General features: G+C 44.7%; 1 long non-coding RNA gene across 1 annotated transcript; it reads right to left on the reverse strand.

Moving 5' to 3' along the window:
• Positions 1-2,017: 2,017 nt before the first annotated feature.
• On the reverse strand, positions 2,018-19,768 carry LOC146765837 (uncharacterized). The gene is made up of 3 exons (XR_014949348.1): positions 16,653-19,768; positions 14,996-15,096; positions 2,018-4,370 (listed from the first exon to the last, which is right to left on the reverse strand). It is a non-coding gene; the product is annotated as an uncharacterized LOC146765837 (long non-coding RNA).
• Between the last annotated feature and the right edge of the window lie 2,731 nt (positions 19,769-22,499).

The following is a 22,499-nucleotide window of genomic DNA, read 5'->3' on the forward strand; positions in this document are numbered from 1 at the left end:
CAGGATCAGGGCTCCTGCAGTTTAGAGCCCAGTGCTGCATGTGCTTTTGCTAAAGTGGAAGATCCTTTCAGAGCAGCATTTAGGTTTAGGACTTATAACTTAAAGTGTTCTAATCCTTCCCAGCAGAGGCCAATGGTGCATGTAAGAGCATTAAGCTCGAGATACATTAAATCCTAAACATTTCCAAGTTGCAAGCAGAAATAGATCACAATCAAAGCCTGCAATTCAAACATGCTCAAGAGAATGAGCTCAAAGCCAGGCTCTGATTTCAGGAGAGCTCTTCTCCACACGTCCTGAGTGCCAGATCTGGATGAAGATATTAAAAAGCAGTTTCAGTCCTTATCTTTAGCCCATCTGAAGATCAAAGAGAATTGGAAACAAAAGCATTCCAAGGCATTGAAGTGATACATTTGTAATGAGTTTCTCCTATTATTACACACACTTGGGATGTTTTTTTTTTTTTGGGGGGGGGGTGAGGGAGACAGGGAAGGAAGGAAATTTTGGCAGCCTATTAAGAAGCATACATTTTATTACTAATTTTGTTCCCTCTTCTCCTATTTTTCCTCAATAAAAGCACTGAAGAGATCCATGAAATTACAGGAAATACAAATCCGTTATCCACAGTTTGCAGGTGTTGATATGCAAGACCCTTAATATGTAAATAAATTGGGCTGGGCTTTTTTTTTTTCTCCTTACCAAAGCAGCATTGGTCAGCAGATAAACAGCAACGATGCAGCCTGTGTGATGGCCCAAATAATTAATTCCTATAACCAGGAATCTTCTTGAAGTATATCTTCGAGTCTAACTCTGATGGGGAGTGAGAGGGAAGGGGCAGCTCCCAGCTGCAGGTGGAACAGTGACGTGTCTGAGAAGGAAATTCAACTCCAAACCAGCTGCTGTCTTGAAAATCATGATGAGGGATGAAGTAAGGAATGAATGAGTGAAAGAGAGCAGAAAGAGAGAGAAAGAAGCACGGAGATTCTCCAGAGGCTTATGAGAATCATGCCAGTGAATGCACAGAAACCATCTCCTTCTCAAAGTCGGCATTTTGCCAAAAAAATTTAAAAAAATAGACCATGATCCCTCGAAATGTTCCTGTCTGCTGGCTCCTAGAGATAAGGGAGTGATATTTCACAGTCTGACACTAATCATATTTGGGCATACTAAGTAAGGACAGTGCAGGGGCTTTCTTTGCAGCATGCATATTCCAAGTTCAAAGCAAAAACTCGTTACTGTGCCTAAAAAATCCTCTTAACTCAGAAACACGAGGAAAAAAGGGAAGAGAAAAAAGAAAGTGAGGGAGGTGCTTGGAGCGGGGAGAAGTGTCCTTATCTTTGTATTGTTGTCTCTACCCAGCCCCATTAGTGATGGGTTTTCTATCAGTTTTTTATTATGGGGGGAAGATGCTCCCCTCTTTCCCCCCGTCCACGAAAATGTAACAGGAGGTTTACTGATGCAGTATTTCATGGCTGTGATTTACACATCCCAGTCTTCTCTCCATCTAAAGGCAGAACAGGCACAGTGGAGCCAGTTCCTGGGGTGAAATCAGTGGAATTATCCCCACTGGAGACCCAGCTGGCCCTGCCTGCTCCTACAGCAGGAAATTGCTCACCTGGCTCAGCTCTCCCCCTGAGCAGAGGTCACTGTCTGCCTCTCTCTCCTCATTCCAGGCTACTCCCCACCAAAAAAACAACAAGAAAAAATCCTTCACTGAAGGTGTGCTATGAGCTGGTGGCCACAGAACAGCTAAACACAGGCTGGGATGGAGATGGAGGAGAAAACCTGTTCCTGTGTGGAATGCCAGGTCAACCAACCCTCAGCTTCCCTCACAGGCTGCTCCAGTGTGGCTCACAGGGTGAGAAAAAATACAAAACTTCTCCAGGGAGCAGAGAGACTTCATCCCACAGTCCTCAGCAAACCCTTCGTTTTGTGCTGCATCTCCAGCAGACCCCACCTGCAAGGCTCAGCAATGCATGGGCTAGGACAGATTAAAATGGTAGTTTAGATTAAACTACCATTAGATTAAAATGGTAGTTTCAGCAAACAATAGATTTTAAAAGTGAATCAGTTTGGAGAAGAGCCAAGGAAGGTCACTATGTTGAATCTCAGCATTGCCCAGAATGAGTGTTTCAACTCTTCTTTTACCAAATTGTATTTTTAGCTGGAGACTAATCTACTTTTAATGAAGAGGACAAAATAACCCCCATGTGAACTTCAATTTGTTCCACAATTGACAATTTCCATGTATTTAATTTTTTATTCTGCCTTGCAAGCCAAAATAAGACCCAGACTGCTGCTCACAGCTTGAGGTGCAGCTATCACTCACAGGACAGTGGCTTGCCAGAAGTATTTCTCATCCCTCCCCAGCTCCTCTGAACACCTCAGACTAAGTCCTGCAGACTGATCCAATTGTGAAATATCTCTGGTCAACTTGGAATCGTTCAAATAACCTCTTTGTTTCACTGAGATCAAACAGCTACAATTGTCCATTTCAGGAGCAGCATCCTTGGCCTGGAGTTGTCAAACAGGGAATTATTAAAGAGAAGAAAACTGATTAGGATTGAAGCCAAGCAAAAGCCCCACTGGTCCCTGGGCAGCTGTACACAGAAACAGCAAGAGGTGGATTAATTTTTTTAATTTCAATTACTATCTTGGAGGCATTCACATGACACCAGCTATTGCAGTGTCTGGAGAGAAGAAGCAGAGTTTATTTCCACGTGCTAAACCTCACGGGGGTTTCACCTGAGCCACCACCCAAGAGCTGGCTCTGCTCACCAGGGCAGGCTTGTCCTTCAGCCTCCACCCTGCTCCCAAATCAGGATTTAACAATTCCCTGCTCACACCGGGGCTAATCCAGCAGCACAACATCCTCCCTGGAGCCCACACTGCTCATTCCCATAAATCTGGGTGTGGATGAAAGCATTCTCAAAGGTACAACCTAATTTTTTTTTCCCCCCAATGGGAAACACACCCCTCCCTCCAGGGTTATTAAATTGTGCCGTGCCACTCACATGCTGATCCCTCTCATCCCAAAGCCAGCATTTCTTACACCAGCTCCCCCCATTCCAAAGACCTCAGGAACTGGAAATGTTCAGGTGAGGGATGAATGTGATTTTGTGTGTTTGTTTCACAGAGAAAAAGCCCTATGCCTCACCATGCTGAAATAAAATCACCTCCTGGACTCGTATTCTACAGAACACCTGCCTGCTGACCAGCCCAAGGGTGCAGGGACAAGAGGGAGCATTCCCAAACCCAGTGGGGAATTTCTTACAGAAGACACCACCAATTTCCCATGGCCACTCAAAAACACTGTTGCTGTTTCTTTCTCTTTAAAAAACAGCAAGGGATTAGTTTCCTATCAAGGTAAACCTGGACAAAACTGCTCCTAAACCCTGGAGCTCCATCAGCAGCTGGGCCTGGGCTGTTCCCTGCTCCTGTCCATGCAGCAAACGCTGCAGGGAATGTGCTGTGCCCCACAGAGAGCTGTGAGCACCTTCCCAGCTCCTCTATAATTCTGATCACCAGCTAGAAAATCAGTTTTACTGGAACCCAGCCTTCCAGCCACACGGAATGCAAGGAATGAGATTAGGAGGGATTACGTGTTTCTCGCAAGCAATGAGGTTTGATAGCTCAGACAGGCATTGCCTGAACATGTCCTGCACTTTGTTTGAGCAGTCATCACCCCCCAGCTCTTGGAGTGTGAAGGTTTGTAGGGATAAGCCATGTGCCACACAATTAGGATTCCATTTCTGCTCATTGTTCATGCAATTTGGAATGGTCTTTTGGAAGTTTGCAGGTTGCTGGCATTTCTCTGTGTCTTCAGGCAAGGCTGGATGTTTAGTAGTAAACATCCCAGAGGGGAGAATAAAGCCTTAAATCTGAGTAGAATGAATACAAACTTCCCTCCAATTTCAGCAGGGAAATTTTTAGAATTAGGCTCTCCATTACTGTAACAGTTCCATACAAAGGCCATTCCCAGATGCTCTCCAAAATGCGACACAGGCTTTTTGTTCAGACTCTCTGATCATTTTGGATTGAGTGTTCATCTGTATTGCAACAGGATCCATGTGGTTAATAAACATAACCAGTTGTACCAAATAAAAATGCATGTATTTTATGGGATGTCAGAGGAACAGGTCTTTTTCAGGAGGTTGTTCCAATGACTCTTATTTGAGCAGAGACTTCAGGAATCCACAGCCAGCATCCCCTGACACCCTCAAGGCACCTGCATGACTGAGTGCTGCACACCAGTGAAAAATTCCTCAAAATACACGCAAATACACAAACCTTGAGTGGGCCTGATCCCAAGACTGCTCCTCAACTGATCTTCCTCTTAATCCAGAAGTGTGGAAGAGGTTTTACAGCGACTTCTGTGAGCCAGAGAGAAGTTTGATCAGAGGACCTCTGAAAGAATTTCCTACCAAGGTCATTGACATAGAAACCAAGAAAGAAAGAAGGATAAATAAGAGAAACCTACGACTGCCTATTGCAATGAGTATTTTGTTTGTCTCTTGTGGCCAATGAGTAAAGTGTAAACTTATGAGCTTTTTAAGAATGTATAAAAAGCATACATGCTGTAATAAAAACAGTTTGAAACCTTCTGAAAATGGAGTGTGCTGCTTTGGATTGTCTTCATCTCAAATACAACACAGAAGTTTCACTGAAACAAATGTCTCTGGTCCCCAGCCTGGGGATGCACCATTTTCCCACCTCCCTGCTAAAACACCTCTCATATCCTGGAGACACGAGGCCACGGTGTATATTCTGTGATCCAAAAGGAGAAATGTTCTTTTTTAAAGGGATATCTGCAGTGGCAGAAGCAGCATCACCTGGAAGCATCACCTCTTCAAACACACACAGCAGAATTTCTGTGCATCAGTCACAAGCATCCCACACCGAGCCATCCCCAGCACAGTGAGGCATCCAATCCATCCAGACCTCTTTTTCCTTTTTCCTTCCCTTCAGCAGCCAAATGCTGGAAAGGTACAATCCTGGCAATGGATGGATTGACACAATCAGAAGTAATTTAATTCATGATTAATCTGCAGCTAATGACTGCAAGTTCCCTCCAACTCTGGGTCCCCTTCCAATTTTTCACCAGTAAATCACTACAGTTTGCAGTTGGAGCTCTTCACAGTAGATTAGTTAACATTATGTTTTTATTAAAGCCGAAGTTAATATCCTTATTCTCTGAAGGAGACCACTGGGGTTGTTGGAATTATTTTTTCCCCTTCAGTTTTTTACTAAGAACCTTCTCTGCTGAGTTAAAAACAGAGCCTGCAGACCCCCAGCTGAAAGCTTAAGGGAGCCCCAAACAGTTACTTCTTAAATGATTATTTACATTGGAATATAAAAATCACTCTGTTGGATCAGAGCAGGGGTTTGTCTACCCAGTATCCTGTCTCTGATGGTGGCCAGCTGCTTTAGAGCATAAAATTTATGTCAAAGCTTTACTGATAAATACTTTTTTTTAAAATACATAATATTTTTCACCAAAAAAAGGAAGCCTATTGCCTACAGAATTTTTGATTCCACAACAACAACAAAAAAAAACCAATAACAGAGCTCTCTGACATGAATGATTCTGTAATTTGGACAGAAACTTTTCTATTTCCAAAGATAACTGTTTGTCAGTGAAGAGTCAGAATTTTCTGGGGAAAAAAAGATGTGCTACAAAATTATATTCATTATTTATCAGTATTTTCCATTAAAATAGCCCCAAAAAACAATGCAAATTTTCTTTTCAAAATATCTTCAGCTCTGACCCAAAGAAACCCCTGCAGACTGTCAGACAGAGAATTATGGTACAAGTTCCTCCATGGTACAAGTCCCACCTAAATCCCACAAGGTTGGACTCTGAATGTTCACTAATGCTTCTCCTTGTCCCTGGCAAGCAGGAGGGGAGCCAGGACCATCTTTTTTGGGAAGCTGCACAAGGAAAAGCATTCAGGAGCACTCAGAGTCCACCCAGAAGAAGCAGCAATTAGCAACACACCTAGAACAAGAAAAAAGGATTCCCTTGGAGCAAAGAGAGCAGAGCCATTATCATCTGGGGAGATTTAGGAGACAGCTCTAAATCCCTCAGGAATCATATATTCAAGTTCATCTCTTCGATCAGGACAGAAATTGCCTTTACTGTCAAAAAGGCATGAGATGAGGCTTGGGGAAAAAGCTGGATTTCTCTGGACTCTCTGTGAAAGGCAGAGAAGCTGCCACAGCACACCAGAGTATTTGTGAGTGTGCTTCCTGCAGAATCACAGGTGTGCAGAGTTTGCCAAAAGGTGGTGGAAAATCTCTCACTGGGACAGGCTCTGCAAGAGAAAATACCTTTTTTTTTACTCTTAAGTTCATTTTCACAGAACTTTCAGTTTAATTAAAACAACTGGGGGAATGAACAAGTTCTACAAATTCCTAAATGTTTTTGGGTTTTTTTCCCCTCTGGTATTGACTCTGTGGGATGCTGGAACCTGAAAAATATTCGTTCACCAGCTAAAATTGCAGAAATTGCAGTATCACGGAATTTACACACAAGAAAATTGTACAATGACAGGCTTAGGATTCACAGAATCCCAGAATCCCTGGGTTGGGAGAGATGTCCAAGATCATCGAGTCCAACCCAGCCCCAACACCTCAACTCAACGCTGGCACCCAGTGCCACATCCAGGCTGGTTTAAACACACCCAGGGGTGGTGACTCCACCACCTCCCCAGCAGCCATTCCAGAACTTTATCACCTTTCTGTGAAAAACTTTCTCCTGATATCCAACCTGTATTTCCCTTGGTGCAGCTTGAGGCTGTGACCTCTGGTTCTGTCAGTTCCTGGAGAAAGAGCCCAGCCCCACCTGAGCTCAGCCACCTTTCAGGAGGTTCCATCCCACCTCCACAGTCTCAGCCAGAACCCAGAGCAGCTGTGGCTGCCCCTGGATCCCTGGAAGTGTCCAAGGCCAGGTTGGATGGGGGTTGGAAGAACCTGAAACAGTGGAAGGTGGAACAAGATGAGCTTTGAGATCCCAACCCAACCCAACCCAACCCATGGTTCCGTGGCTCTGCTTTGCAGACCAGGCTGGCCACAGCTCCTGGATTTGCTCTCTCCACCTGCAGCCACAACCCCAGAGCTGCCCCACAGCCCCAGGGTGCAGGAGGAGCACCAGGAATTGGGGATGTGTGCTGTGGTGTTTCCACCTCTGAGCCCATAGGGGATGCGACCCACAGTGCCCACCAAGCCCCAGGATCTGCCCCTCTCCCACTTGGCTCCTGTGCACTGTGGTTTTTAATTAACCTTGGAACAGCAAAGGGTCTTCTTTTCTTCCTTTTTGCCAAACACAGCCATATTTTACAGGGATGGTGACAAGCTAATTAACTTAATTCTTATGACACCTCTCCAAGATGAAGCTAGGGTTGGCCAGCTCTGCAATGCAGTGTTAGGCTAATTAAAAAATAATTACTACTTCACCAAGGACAAGAACAAGAAGTTAATTAAAAGAATGAGGTGTAGCCTTAATGAAACTCATCAGATTGCATTCATTCAGATGTCCCACAGCCAAAGCCCTCCCATTAGAACATAAATCCACACTGCCTCCTTCTTCCCAAGGGTTTGCAAATGGGCTCCTCTCTCCCCCTCCTCCCTGGCAGAAAGAACATGAATTATTTCAGGAGCACGGGAGTAAACTCTGAGATTATACATACCCTCGAGGGATTATTTACCTCAAAAACCATGTGCTGCACAGGGAGCATTCATTACCAAAAATCCTGTGGGTGATATGGGAGCCCTTCCACCTTCCACCTTTCTCTTTTTTGACCACCAGCATCCAGTCCTTGCTGTGACATGTTCTGCTACAAGCTCTTCATGTTGAACAAGCATCCCAAAACATAACAACACACTTCATACTTAATTATTGTAACTCACTGGAACACTTGTGTGAAATGCTTTGAAGTCGTATGGTTAAAATTCTTAGTGAATGGTTAAAATTCTTGTGAAAATCAAGTGGTGTCACCTCGAAGGTGGTTATGAGAAGGGAAAAGACAGAAAAAAAAGAAGGATTTTCTCCATGGTCCAACTGGGGTTTACCTCAGAGTATCAGATGCTTTTAACTGTTCTGTGCAAAGAGAGAGAAATTCTAAAGGAACACAATACAACAAACAGTCCCAGCACACAGGCACTTCACAGTCCATAAACTGCAGAAAATAAGGAAGCTCTGAGCTGAGATTCTTTAAAAAAATTTTTAAGAAGTTAGGCATTTAAATTTTCTTCTGCAACCCACAGTAACTTCAGTACTTTCCTACCAATTTAAATGAAGATGTGGCTGTAACTAATTAAAGGTGGATTACACATTTTGCTTGACAGAAAGACTTTGTGCAAAACTGTTGATTTACCAGTTACGTGGCACTGCCAAATTTCCTGCCCATGCCCAGAGTCTTCTCTGACTGTTTCAGTATTTTCCATCAGGAAAGTTGTTCCCCCAGAGCACCAGCCACATGTTCTTCCTTCTCCCACTATATTTTTGCTCCTTGTTCATGTACACTTACTCAGTTTATTTATGTGCAGAGTTTCATTTTGTAGTCTTACAGAAAATAAAGACAGAACACTAGAAATTAGCAGAGATTTTCTTCTTTTCCCTCTCTTTTTTTTTTCCTTTTCTAGCATGCCTTTGCACTTTTCACATGTTTCCTCTCTCTCATTCTTCCTCCTCCCTTGTGATCTTCCCAAATCCCTTAATTCAGAATAGAAAAAACATAGTTCAATGGAGCCCTCTCTTGGCCTCGTGTGGTAACTTAGCTCTGCAAAACAGACTTTTTTTGTGAATGAATTCAAGATCAGTTGCATAACTTGAATTTGTTGGGGAGCACAGCTCCTGTTGGTTTTGCTAATGCTGCTCTTATTACTGTGGTTGATATTTAAACAGCCTCCAGGCTCCCTGCACCCCAAAGCTTTCCTTGCAGGCTCCCACGAAATGCCAAGTCTTCTCTAAAGTGAAGTTTTTAAGCAATCAGAGGAGCCAATTTACAAGCAGTCACATCCTTCAGTTGTCATTTATGTCCCTCCCCAGCTGCTCCAGCAAGCAGCCCTTGTTGGTTGTGTTTTATTTTGGCGGTGCTCATTTAGCAGCCACGTTCTGTATCTCTCCACAAAATTGCACTCATTTAATTTCCCCTGTGAATCTGTTGCCTGTTTGCAGGAGTTCAGAACAGCAGCACTTCTATGTAGCTCATGAGCACTTCAGAACATCTGTTGGGCACTGCTGGGGAAGCTGCATCAACCACAGGCCCTTAAGTCTTCTAGAGAGCTCAGCTCATACAAAGAACTCACTTTTTGTTGAAATCTGCCCTAAAGAGAGAGGCTGGAGAAAAGGAACGGGATTCACCATTGCCCAAATGCCTGACACGTTAAGTGCCAGCCAAAATTAACTCAGAATATCCCTGACACACCCCCGTGATGGTTCCCTCTGCTCAGGAGCCCCAGCTCCTCAGGACACAGCTGGGTCCTGCTCCAGCTTGGGTTTCCAAGCCCCCCAGAAATATTTGCATGATCCTGGCTTTTATTATTTTAGCTCAGGCTGCACAGACTGTGCAGTCAGCACGACACATCCCATTTTCCACTCCTAGTCAGCAGCACCTGAAGCTGGCTCTCGATCAAAACACAAGCCAAGCCCAGGTCTCAATTTTACACTGCCTTTCCCAGCAGACAGCCAATACTCCCTTTTAAAAGCCTTTTAATCCTTCTATAATTCTAAGTTCAAACCAAGATTTCTCCACTTAAAAAATTAAATGAGTGTAAAACTCAACTGAACAAAGATGTGCCTACCCCAAAATTATTGAGGCACCCAGCCTGAGCAAGCCTGGCAGTGCTGTCACAGAAAATCCCACAGAAAATCTGTTAAAACATACATGCAGAATATATACTTAGAGAAAAGGTATTTTATTAATTTGTATGAACAGTTACTGTCTTCAGGCCAACAAGCAGAGTTTCATAAGGACAGATCAGGTGGTGCTTTTGTACTGTAACTGAAAAGAATAAATTCAGTACTTTATTTCCATGACTGCTTTTGAAATATAAATTTAATTCTTGAAATTGGGATAAATACCTGCAAGTATGTTGTCTAGAGAGGGACAAAAATAGGTCAGATAGGTCAGCACACCACAGTGCCTGCTAAATGACAATTATATCCCATGGAAGCAAAAGGGATCATGAAAGACAGCTAATCTAATAATATTATATATATATAATTATTCTATTTTTATATATTATTATATATATTATTATATTAATATTTATCTACTATATATATATATATATATATATATATATAGGGAGTGCTATTAATAATTATAATACTGAGATCTCACAGCCTGGGATACATCAGGGCTGGGTAATTACAGAGAAAGGTGAGTCAGGAGGAAATAACAACCTCATAAAGAGCAAATTTCAGCCTGGCAAATACAACACACTGAAAAGAAGCTGAAGTAAACAAATTCTGAAAGAATTCTGTCTATCAGAAAAAAAAAAATGCTGGCATTGTGGGCAGCTATGGAAAAAAAAAAAATAAATCACTGCCCAGTGGTCAAAATAAGCAAACTAAAGGTAAATGCTGTGAAATCACTAAAACACAAAGTATTCTCTGTGTACGCCCTGCCCTGGAGTAACCTGTCTGCACTATTTCAGGAGGATAGCAAGGGATAGCCAAGAGCATGAATGATTTTAATTCTGGTTAATAATTCTGTAGATAATCACACGGAGTGATTGCAAAAATCATGATCTTTTCATTGAAATTCCTGCAGTTATGAAACAGCTGAAGAGCAGCACACAGAATAATGCCTAGCAAAGGTGAATTCCATTTCCTCAGATTTTTCAGATGGACTGAGCCATGACACACCTGTGAGAAACCAAACTCACCATCTATCCCCACTGCTCACCCCAGCAGCACAGCCAGGCTTAGATTAGAGATTTTAAAATAAAATACCAGAGAAATGCCTTTAAAAACATCTCCTGAGCAGGGCAAATAGACCAGACACAAAAAGGGCATTTCCCACTCTGCAAAACTTTCAGAACTGTTGTGTGACCACTTTCACCACACTGATAAATTAGAGACAAGTTCCCAACTGCCTTGAAGCTATCAGATATGCCCCAAATTACAGAAGGCAGTTGTTGTGTGAGAAACAGCCCCCTCAAAAAATTAAAGTCCTCCCAGTTGAAACGCGTATGAAAAATTAAACTTTACAATTTTAATAAAGATTTGTAGGGAATGGTATGTTTATTTACATTGCTGTGGATGCATGTTGGGACTCTTTGCCTTTTAATGGACATGTGCACCTCTGAGAACTCTTGATCTTTTTTTATTACCTTTATTAATTTCTGTATGCATAGAATTTTACAATAGGTTAATGCACATTCATTCTACTGATTTTACATTACACTTAAACCTAGTTACACTTGTATTTAGTTTTTGTCAGAAAGTACAGAAAGAACTCTTGAGTCACTCTGCCCTGTCTGCTTCAAGGTCTGAGGAGTCTTTCTTATTTCTTATTTTTTAGTGTGGAAATTTGTATTCTTTCTCCTCAGCTGGGGTAGTTAGTGCTGCAGTTACCAGACTAAACAGCATATTAAGCAAGCTCAAGGTGGCACATTTCACCTAAATCTAAATGGATTTCTACCCTGTCAAATTTTCACTCTGTCTCACAGTAAGATGAAATTATCTGGAGGTGAGTGGGTCCCTCCATAGCCAAAATCTTTTCAGGATGCTGCGACAGCAGTGCCACCCTCATGAGCACAAAACGTCACTGGGATCCCTCCTGCCTTGGTGGAGGCACTGGTGTTTAGACACCATTAATGTTTTCTCTAAGCAAATCAATAACAAGCTATAATATATCTTAGATTGGGGGGAATTTCCTCCTGGGCACTCCTGTGTGTCTCTCCACTGAAAAGGCAGCCTGCAGGACCAGGCAGCAATTCCCACAGCAGATCAGGTGTCTTGAAGTCCTTCCTACATGCTGCACATTATCCAAATTAAGTGTTCTCCGCCAACATTCCTGCACTAACAACTCCTTTTAGTCCTTTCTCTGGCTCTGGCCACTACCCGACTGTGGAAATCAGCTTTGACAAAACATGGGAATTCTTGTGTACCAACAAGTTATCCTTTGATTCGTGGCATATTTCAGATTAAAGTTCCAAAGAGCTACAAGAGGAGAGGCAATTCCCCATTTCAGTCCTGAGGGCTGCACTGATTTATTATTTCTGGCACCACCTAGTGCATTGTTTGGTTGAGATTGGCTGTTAAAATCCATACTTATGAAATGTAATATTCCACTGGAAATGTCCCATTCTGGTTCTTTTAAAGATGGTATTTTTATTGTGAGGGAGGGACAGGAATGACCCTGTAATGATGTTCTCAACCATTACAGCTGGTAAAGTCAGGTAGATTAATATTTTATTTCCATTTGGCCTCTTATTTCTTTAACCAAAACAGAGATGAGACCCTTGTGAGGATTCTGGCAGAATAATTAAGGATATAGCTGTGTATCTTCCTAACAAAATAAAGGCAAAAATGCCAAAGGATTGGAGAATGGCTCTCTCCTTACTGTCTTCTCACTCTGGCATTGCTCAAAAGCTAAATAATAGAGAATATGAACTCCAGGAATGCAAATAAGCCAGACAGGGGCTCACAACCATGGGCCTCTCCTGTGGGCAGATAACCCAGAGCCCTCCACTGGCTCAGGAGAGACCTTGGCAGGTGGCACAGGGCCAGTAAAAAGTAACTGCAGAGGTTGACAGAATAACGTAAAAGAAGAGTTTGCCCAAGCTCTGTGCCAAACCTCCATCCTGACTGACCACCCCTAAATCACACTCGTTTGTCGAGTCATTAATAACTCCTCGATTTAAAAAAATTAACAGAGGCCAGACCTGCAGCTCAGGCTAATCAGGGGCACCTTACACAGGTAACAAGCTGATCTTGTGAGATCCAGGCCCCCCACTTGCCAACAGCAACCACTGCCTGGGAAAGCAAGGCAGGACTCTGCAGTGTGGGTAAAATGCAATTTTTAGCAATGGGCCTCCGTTCTCCTTGGGAGGATTTGTTTCCATAGGGAAACCAGAGGCCTCCACCCTCTCGTTGTGAAAGGAGCTAAGGATAATATTTGGAATTGTTCCAGGCCAGGATGGACAGGGCTTGGAGCAATCTGGGATAGTGGCAGGTGTCCCTGCCCATGGCAGGGGGTGGGAATGAGATGAGCTTTGAGATCCCTCCAACCCAAACCATCCTGTGACTCCATGACAAGCAGAGAGCAGCCACAGCACCTTTTCCTCATCCAGCATCCCAGCCTCTACCAAAGCATTGGCAGAGAGCAGAGATTTGCACCTCACAGAATCACTGGGGTGGGAGAGAACTTCAAGATCATCAAGTCCAACCCAGCCCCAGCACCTCAACTCAACCCTGGCACCCAGTGCCACATCCAGGCTGGTTTAAACACACCCAGGGATGGTGACTCCACCACCTCCCTGGGCAGCCATTCCAGAACTTTATCAGTTTTCTGTAAAAACTTTTTCCTAATATCCAACCTGTATTTCCCTTGGTGCAGCTTGAGGCTGTGTGCTCTGGTTCTGTCAGTTCCTGGAGAAAGAGCCCAACCCCACCTGAGCACAGCCACCTTTCAGGAGCTGTAGAGGGTGCTAAGGTCACCTCCTGCACACAGCACTGAGAACAGACCCCTGCCCTGGGCTCTGGGAGCTCAGGAGCCCTGGCAGTGCCACCAGCACAAGGGTGACCTTCTGCTGGTGCCCAGGATGCCCAGAGCCTGGACTGGCAGCTCCAGTCCCTCCCTGTGCCACACCAGGACAGGTCCTCACCCCTGGCAGCCACCAGCACCATCGTGCTCCCAAACCACTGACTCTGCTGTGTTTCAAATTAAATATCTGCTTCAGGCTCATAGCACCATTAATGCAGAGTTCAGCTAAAAATCACAACTCCACCAAAATAATCTTCACTTTTGATTTTTGCAGGGGCTGGGAATGCACCTTTTCCTTGTCACTCCTACAGGATTCTCTGAGTGTAAATACTTAATGGAAATGTTCCTGGAAACACATTATTATTTAAAAAAAATAGTGTGAACCCAGCAACATTTGCATGAGACAATAGTCTGTAGCTTTGCATCGTCCAAATCCAGATGTTTCTGGTGAGAAAGAAATAGATGACCTGAGAATTAAACCCAGGCCCCTTGGCTCCCCTCCAGATGCTCTACCAGCTGCTCACACCAAATCCCCTCTGCTCAATTACTTTACTTGATGCTTCTAATCAACAATATTATATATGTGATGCCATAAACTTTTGTATTTAATATTAGCTCATAACTCAGCATCCACAACCAGATGGTTTTGGTGAGAAAGAAATTGATGACTTATCAGAGGAGTGAAGCCAGGCCCCCTGGCTCCCTTCCAGGCTGTCTACCAGCTGAGCTGCACAGCAAAGCCCCCCACCCCGCTGCCTTTCATGAAAGGAAAAGGATTTCACATCTCCCAGCTCTGGAATATGGGAAAGCTGTTTTAATAAATGCTTTTTAAAGAGTTATACTCTTTTTTTAGCGTTCTTTGAGGCAGGAGAACACTTCTTCCCAGAGGAAGGCTTTGCAGACAAGCTCCTTTCTTTGCTAACAGGATGAGGGACTCAGGTTCAGCTGCCTGCAGAAGCAGCACAATAGATGGCTAATTTAAATCTGAACTTCTTCAGCTCCTGCATGCCCTGCTGAAGATGTGTGGATATTCTCCGTTCAGGCAGAGAGAAAAAGAGAAAGATTTCTGCCAGGCTAAGCCTGGGAAAAAGTCTGAGAAGAATGTAAACAATCTGTTATCTTTGTTTTCTGTTCATATTGTTTATAGATATGTTCTACCACACTGACCTAAGTCCAGTGTACAATCAGGTGAAATGTTTTTACTCCAAGACCAATGGAATTAATGTTCACTATGTTCTCCATAAAAGAGAGAGGTGCTTTTGAATAAAAGCTCATTTTACCTTCTGAAATGGTGCGAGTTGTTTCTCCCATCCCTGGCTCAGCAATGTCACAGGTGGGACTCCCTGCAAGCACTCAGGACAGCTCACTGCATCACAGGCTGCTGCAAAATACAAATGTTAAAGGACTGAGAGCAGGCTCCTGAAGGGCAGAACACGGGTATTTCTGACTGATGGAAATTTAATATATTCCAACCACACAAAGGAGGTCAGCCAGTGCTTTATTTCAAACCTGCAGTGATGCATTGAGCTCAGTGCAATTCCTGCCATGGCTGAGCTGAGCACAAACACTGCTGCCCTGTCCAAGGCCACACTTTGGTAATCCAGAGCACAGGAACTGCTCTGCTCTCAACTCAAAATCCTAAATCACAGCATCAAGTATTTATTAAAGGCAAGAGCATCAGTTTTATAACTGAAATCACAGAGTTTTGCTCTTAAATTATAGCTATATTAGACATGATGAAAAGCAACTTCCATGAAACCCCAAAGGCCACAGACCTAAGAGCTTTGTTTAGGATTAGAGACAGCACCCACTACAGAGCTACAAATTGTAAGGAACAGAATTGTAAGGAACAACCGTGAAAATATTATTGCAACTGAAATTAATCTGAAAGCAAAACCAGCACACTTTGAAAATGTATTAGATACCGTCTTCCAAAGAGGCAAATCCAGCTTCCCAAAGCAATGAAGACAATGTACCTTTTCCAAGGAAAAACTACTTTTTAAGAAGAGAAAATACAGCTGCAAACATAGAGAGCTGACGGTGATGTTCAGGGAGTTCAGTTCTCTTGTTGGTTCATTGGACTAGATTATAATACCAAGGGTTTACCTTAATTATAATAATGTAGTTTTGCAAACTTTAGTAAGATTCAGTATTCACTTGCAGGGCAACTCAACCTGCCCAGCCAATTAAATCAGACAAAGGCTTGGATATATCCTCCAAGTGCTGGAAAAACCAACCTCATCCTCAGTGAAAGAGATTTCTAAATTTGGTTCTCTTCTACTCTGAAGACTCAGCATTCTCTTGCCATCATTTTCAGTATAATCAAAGGAGCTGAAATCAAAGCTCAGATAAAATACTCTGATTAAACTGCAATAGCATAAAAACTTTTCATTCAAGGACTAATATCTACAACAGTATAAGCTCACTGAGTCATGTTTTACCAAAAATTTCACGTGGCTCTGGTCAAACTGCCTTCCCAGACAGCTTCAAGCAATATTGTACCAAGGCTGTTCAGCAAAAAGATAAGACAAATAAGAAATAAAGATGGAAAAAAAAAACAGGTTGAGAGAGCTTAAAGGGCCAGGTGGGAAGGGAGAGACACAGGGGCAGGACCAGCAGGTCAGGGGAAGTCCAGGAAGAACTCAGGTCTGGAGTGAACTTCTTCAGTCCGACCTGGGGCTGCCCAGAGCACATGCACAGAGTGCTGAGAGCAACATTTCATTATTGGCTTAAGAGTAAAAATAATTGAGGTGCCATTTCTTAATTGGACAGTTTATCCTTCAAAGGCCTTGTAGAGAGACAGAGACAGGGCTCCATTTTTGGTTTGTTAGGGTGAAGTGCTGCAGAACTCGGGGTTTGTGAGGCTGTAACAGAGATAAGAACTAATAAACATCTGAGTCCCAACAAGAAATTCCATCTCGTGCATTTAATCCTGACCTTGGCTGAAAAGAAGCAAAGAATCCATTAATCCAGACCGGCTCCCAAGTCCAGAAAAAATTCCAAGATCAAACAGCAAGAAATACTGCTCCTTCTTCAAATCAAACTTGGAGCTGTGGGGAGGAAGAGCTGATGAAGTGTAAACCAGAAACAAGCCCAGTAATCAACAGGTTGGCAGAGAATGGTGTTTCCTATTTCCCTTTCAGGTGACTGCATTTCCAACACCAGCTCAGGCTCCCTTTAATTAACTCTGATTGCACTGAGCCATAATTTGCAAGTTGTCAGGTCCAACAAAAATTCAGAGAAAAAAAACAACACTGTCCCCTCAATTCTTTCCCAAGCTTGCACTGATTCCCAGATCTTCAGAGAGCAAATTCCAGGTCTTGAACCAGGTTTAAAAACAAAATGAAAATGTCTGGTTTTAAAAACTGAATGTTTCAAAGGGTTTGGGTTTGTTTGGTTTTTTGGTTTGGTTTTTTTTTTCTGGGTTTTTTTGGTTTTTTTGCATAATTAAGTGATACACAATATTTTAGAGCACTGAACCATGCTCTAAAACACTTCCCTTAAAGCCTCCTCTCCTCCTCCCAGTATGTTGTCTGTAGCTACAACGTGGACACCAAGTGATTAAATGTGCTTGTTGCTGTATATATTTTTTTAATCATAAACAGGATACTGTCCAGGAAAGAGCAGCTGGAATCACAGCTGCAAGTCTCTCTCTAATGTGACACCACACAATCACACTTGATAGCAGAAGAGTTCTCTGGAGGAGGAAATCACTCCAGGAGATGGGCTGCAATTGAACAGGACTCCACCAAAGATTTCTGTGCTTGTCAAGCTTTTGTTAACAAAAATAGAATATCTTATACCCTGACAAGTACACTGAACTGACAAAAAATTAAAAAAAAAAAAAAAAAAAAACAAATACATAATTCCTATAGATACAGACTCAAAAGGCAAACAGCAAGTCCAGAAAGAAATAATTTTGCTGCTTTTCTGCACTCTTTGAGGCATGGTCCTGGCTGGAATAACCCCAAGGTTATATGGGATGGGCTGCCTGAAGAAGGCTGCTGCTCCCTCCTGGATGAGCTCAGGTGGCAGAAGGAGAAATTCCAGCTGGGATTTCCCTGGGACACTGGCAGGAGCTGGAGGTGTGGGTGCAATCAGCTCATTCTCCTAACCCACACTGCCACACTGCAGCCCAGTTCTGACAGAACAGGAACCAGCAGATTAATTAGGACAAGAGAAGAGGGATATACTCCAGCTCACTGTTCCCCAAATCCAAAGAGCAAACACTGCTAAGATTTACTGGCTTTGCTTATCAGCAGAACGAGGGAAAGCAAGGTAAAATTCATATATTTGGGAATAAAACCTTCCTTAGGACTTCATGGAACACAGGAATTGAGTGCAAGCCCCAAAGGAGGTTTTGTCCCTGTTGTTTCAGAGGACTCCGGCTAGCACAGCTCCTGTGAGACTTCTGCTAACTCAGTGAGTTAGGACTTCATTTTCAAGTTACTCCACACCCTGACAAGGGATGATGTTGTCTTTCTCAGCAAAGATTTGTATACAGAAAGCGTCTGCAGGCAGTGAGACAAGACAGCTGCTCTCCCATTAATTCTTCTTTCAGCCTGGGCTGAGGAGCTGAACTGCAGACAGAAAGCTTAGAGCAAAGCAGGAGTGGATGGAGGAGCAGAAGAACACTGATGCCTGTGCAGCAAAAAGTTAAAGCATCTTTCTCTGTTGCAGTAAGGTAGAAAAATTGTAAAGAAAAGCCTTAAAAATCAGGCCTGCTCTGGCTGGACTGTCATTTTTTCTAAGTGAAGCTAACCCTTTGCAAGTTCCCATGTGAAAGAAATCCCGGTGTGAGCAGTTAGCTAGCATAACAATCTATTCCTGGGTAAAAAACAACCAGCACCTGTATAAACTGTTAGATAGAAAAATGAAAAGTACCTCTCACAAACAACTTTTCCTACATGTACACACCAAGAGTTTGAGTGACCAATCAATACAGAATAACAACTTGTTACTGACCAATAAAATAATTGACCAGACAGAAAGCTCCTGACTAACTGGAGGTCTGTAAACCTGTATAAAGAGGAATTATGTGACTAAAGAATGGGCTTTTTCCACCATGAAGAAAATGGAGTCCCGAGTGATTTATTCTGATATTTCTCCACGATCCTTGACCTCAGCACAAAAACTTCAGCCCGTGGACATGGCAAACATGGCCAGCAGAGCCAGCCTGGTGGCCAGAGGGGGATGAAGCCTGGCTGCAGGAATTGCTGTGCTGCCCACGTGTCCCCTGCCAGCCTGTGTGTCACTGGGACATCTCCTGTGCTCTGCCACCACCAGCTCCTTTCAGTGGTTTGAAAGCACATTTATTTCTTGGAAGCCTATGAACATCAGATGGAACTAATTAAAACCAGGAGGGCCCAGGGGAGCCGGGAGGGAGCCAGTGCAATTTGGTTTCCACTTCAAAGTGGTTCAGCAAAGTAAAAGCACTCAGCCCTCTAATGCAAGTGCACGTCCATGGGGAGGGGACAGAAGAGCCACTCAGTGCTCTCGAGTGGCCACTCTCGCCCTGCTCTTTGGAGCTGTGTTTGGATGCTGTGCCAGTGGATTAGGCAGGGCAGCAGGGGTTCCTTGCAGCCATTCCTGCCCTGCCCTCCCGTGGGTTTTGCAGGGCAGGTGGTGCTGCACAGGGAGGAGGTGGCACCGTGGCCAGGAGCAGCCACCCGCACAATCCTTAGGGATGGGGAGCATCCTCAGGCAAGACAGCAGCTGCCACTGTGGGGTTTCTGGGCAGGTGTGGGGCACCACAGCCAGTGACAGGCATGGCCATGCCCAGCCTGCCTGCTCAGCTCCCACCACAGAGAGACTCCTTGCAGGAACCCCCTGCCCCACAGCTCCTGCCTTCCACCTCCCTGTGCCACTGGGGGTCCCAAGGTTGAGGTCCCCCTCTGTTTCTCATGGGGGTACCAAGGCTCCCAGCACCTTTTCCCCCTGCACAGCCCCAAACCAAAGAGCACTGACCCCTTCAGGGGTGACCCAAACCCCAGGGCACTGACCCCTTCAAGGGGTGACCTCCTGGTGCCCAGCCCTGTCCCCCCAGCCCACACCATGCACCCCCACAGGGCTGGGGGTATCAGCATGGAAAAGCTGCTCACCAGCATTGCTCCCATGCCTGCTCCAATCAGGGCTTTTTTTTATTTATTTTTTTTCTCTTCTTTAAAAACCATGTTTTCCCTCTAATCTGGCATTGCACACCCCACTCTGAAGTCTGTGTTAAAATGGGGGCTGGGCTGGCTGGCAGCTGTGGGGCTGCAGATCACCCACATCCAAACTCCTTCCTATTTATCCTGTTCCTCTCCAGTGTTTTTCCAACCCTCATCCTCGCTGGTGGCCATCCTTGCCTGGGGAATGGGTTCTGCAGCAGAAGCTGCACTTGGAGCCACAGGCAGGGCCAGAGCTGATGTCACCCAGGTGCCAGGGAGGCAGGGGCAGGCTGGCTCAGCACCCTCCAGCCCCAGCTCACCAGTGACCCAAGCTGGCAAGAGGATTCTGACTGATGTCCCACCCTCCTGCACCCGCTTTTGTTTGTTCTTCCCTCGTTCTCTGTGGCTGGAGGAAAGCAAGGGGAAGAAATCGATAAAAATTAACTCAGAAAATCAAAAAGGAACGAATCAGCAACTTGCAAGAGGCAGCAGATAAAGAGGCCCGTGATGGCCCCATAAAGCATCTCTCAACACACCATTTATCACCAAGCCTGCATGTCTCAACCTTCATTTACTCAGTACTGAAAGACATAAACCTGGCCTTGCAAATTTAGGAAAAGCAGTTGCAATGACAATTCAGATTTTAAGGTGCCTGATAGCTGTGCTTGGAGCTCTCTGTTGCTGGGGGTGTGCAGGGGGATTTTGGGATGGGTCACTCAGGATTTCAGCTCCCTGCCTGCAGAAGGTGAGGAGCTGTGCAGAGCTGAGCGTGTCCCACCTGGGAGCTGGCATGGAGGGATCAGACTGCACCCAGCTGTTGAGGCAGGAGGGGAATGAGAAGACTGACTTAAAGGCTGCTGAGAGTAAAACTCTGTTTTTTTCAAAATACACTGCTTTTTAATACAGAGCTTTGTGAGGACCAGCTCCATTGGTCCAATGGAAAAAAAACTGAGAGTAAAACTCTGGTTTATTCAAAATACACTGGTTTTTTATACAGAGCTTCATGAGGACCAACTCCATTGGTGCTGAAGTGAAAACAACCACACCATTGGTGCAAAGTGCTTGATGCTCAGTGATAGAACTTCACTATAAACAGTGTGAACAACAAGAGAGATAAACAATTATTTACATTCTTCTCCAGCTCTTTCCCAGGATTCTGCCGGCTAGAAACTCTCCGTTTCTCCCTTTGACTGAATGTGAGACCCACACCAACACCCCTGGCAGCCCCCAGCTGCTGCAGCCCCCAGGATGCTGCTGCCCAGCATCAGCTGTGCCCCTGCTGAGGGGCAGCTCTGCCCATCCCCTGTCTGACACAGAGAGCTCTTGTGAGCTCCAAACCACAGCCCCAGCAGAGCCTCCTTGGCTGCAGCACAAGGAGAGGGGTTGGCTGGCTGGTCCTTGGGGAAAGCTTGACTGGATTTTGTTCAGTAGCTTTTTTCTTTTAAGGAGTTGGTAACAGGCTGCCCAGGACATAGTGCAAGCTCTGTGTGAGCCATGAATAACATTCCCTCGTGTGGCTGTTTGTACAGCTCGGGGCACTGCGGGTCAGGCTGAGGAGTGTTGTAAGAATGATGCAAGGCCCCCAGCCTTGAGAGCATGCAGCAAAGGAAGATAAAGAGCCATTCACAGGCCTGTGTGGGGTCCAAACACAGTAGCTGAAGGCCCAATAGGTCACAATTTCAATGCATGTCCTTGGGCTACCCCTGGGGAAATGTGGCTCTGATGCCTTGTGCAGGCTGACCTAGAGCAGAGCCAGACAGAGCTAAAGAATAAATAGGGATTTATTCAAGGATCTCCTCCATGGATCCACCTTGGGCAGCAGCAGAGCCCAGCCAGGGCTGCACCCAAATGACCCAAAATGGTCCCAAAATGCACGAGCGCTCCCGGGGGCTCTCCCTGGGATCAGTTCTGCTCCATTGGCACCTTGGAGTTCATTGTCCCATTCCAGCTCCAGCCCAGGCAGTCCCATCCTGCTTGTTTTTCTCTCTCCAGCCCACGCTGTTTGTGCTCCTGGGCTGAGATTTGGATCATTTGTCCTTGGTGCCCAGCTGGAGCAGGAATTGTTTTGTCTCCCTGCTCTGTGCAGAGAGCTCAGCATCCCCTCATCTGAAGCTCAGACCCACACACAAAAGCAGCACAGAATCTGAAAAATATAAAATCTAAAACCTGAGGCATCAGCTCTTTTCTGGCTGCACAAAATGTCATCCCTGGGGTGAGAGAGCCCTAAAATCAAGGAGCCCTTTGTGAGGTTTGTATCTGTGGCAGCCCTCAGACAGGTTTTGCCATCAGGACAGAAGGTGGATCGAGGCTGCACCCCTTGGGTGGCTGTGGAAATCTCTGATGTAACCACACTCACCTTTCTCATGTTATTCCTGACATGCAAACTACATGGCCCAGCAGAGAGAGGCACAGAGGAGGTGAAAAAGAAACCAGAACCCACCCCTGGACTCTTGCAGCCCGCTGCTAATTAGGTGAGACATGGTAAGAGGAACCCCTGCTATCAGCCAAGCCCAGGGAATGTAAATATTTGCAAGTCTAGGTCACCAGGTCCATTATTTACTGTTCTGTCCTATGACTTAAGGTTTGACATGAGACGTGAGGTTTTTAGAGGTTCCTTGTGTTTTGGTTAGGTGTT

This window comes from Lonchura striata, chromosome 18, assembly GCF_050655825.1.
Source record: "Lonchura striata isolate lonStrDom1 chromosome 18, ASM5065582v1, whole genome shotgun sequence".
Taxonomy (NCBI): Eukaryota; Metazoa; Chordata; class Aves; order Passeriformes; family Estrildidae; genus Lonchura; species Lonchura striata.